The following is a 1,121-nucleotide window of genomic DNA, read 5'->3' on the forward strand; positions in this document are numbered from 1 at the left end:
CGATAATGGCACTCCTTTTGTTAACAAAGATGTCCGCAAACTATTTGACCATCGCCACATCAAGTATAGAAATTCTACTCCTTACTATCTACAAGGTAATGGCCAAGTGGAGGCAACTAATCGGGTATTATTGAGAATTATTAGCAAGTTGGTCCACGAATATGAGGGAGGATGGAGTGAACATTTGTTGGAAACCTTATGGGCCTACTGAAGTTCAGCAAAGACTGCTATTGGCTTTTTGCCATTTTCTCTTGTGTATGGCATTGAGACTATATCACTGGTCAAGATATTAGTTCCTACCCCTAGGGTGATTCATGGTCAAGAAATTGAAATGAGTGTAGCCACCTGTGCAGAATTTAAGGTCTCCGACCTCGAAAACTTAGAGGAAGCAAGGAATTTGACCGTTGGCTATATCCAGCGATACTAACAGCAAATGACGAATGCTTATAACAAATTCATGAATGCTAGAACTTTTGTTAATGGGCAAATGGTTTTGAAGGCAGCAGACCATGTGAGAAGGAACCTCTTTAGCCCCTCTAAATTTACCCCAAGTTGGGAGGGGCCGTACCTTGTAAGGGAAGCCAATGATAAAGGTTATTATCGTTTAGCTATAGTAGATGGTGAAGTCCTCGCGGAACCTATTAACGGCAAATGGCTTAAGTTGTATTATGCTTAATCTACCATGCTTGTACTATGTGGTCTTTTGCCACTCCTTTGTAAGATCACAACTACTACTAAATAAAGAAGTATCGCCTTTGCCATAGTCATGCATGTCTTTGAAAGTACTAAGTTTCTTCTTTTTTAAAATCATAGTTATTCTCTTTTTCCCTATATATATATATATATATATATGAGTGAACACTCTATCTTCTCTCTTCCAAAATCACAAAAAAAAAAAAAAAATTCGGTTAAAAATGGTTTTTTTTTTTCAAAAAAAGGGAACATAGTAGCTACTGCTGGAGGTGTCCTCTATTAGGATTAGTGTCCTTAAATCCTATTGTATGATGCTATGTATGATATTATGTATGACATTATGTATGACTTAATATTGTGATGAATAAAGTTGTTTTATTATAATCTAAAATAATGATAACGTGAATATTGGACATTATCATATAGTC

The sequence above is a fragment of the Castanea sativa genome, chromosome 4 (assembly GCF_040712315.1).
Source record: "Castanea sativa cultivar Marrone di Chiusa Pesio chromosome 4, ASM4071231v1".
Lineage (NCBI taxonomy): Eukaryota > Viridiplantae > Streptophyta > Magnoliopsida > Fagales > Fagaceae > Castanea > Castanea sativa.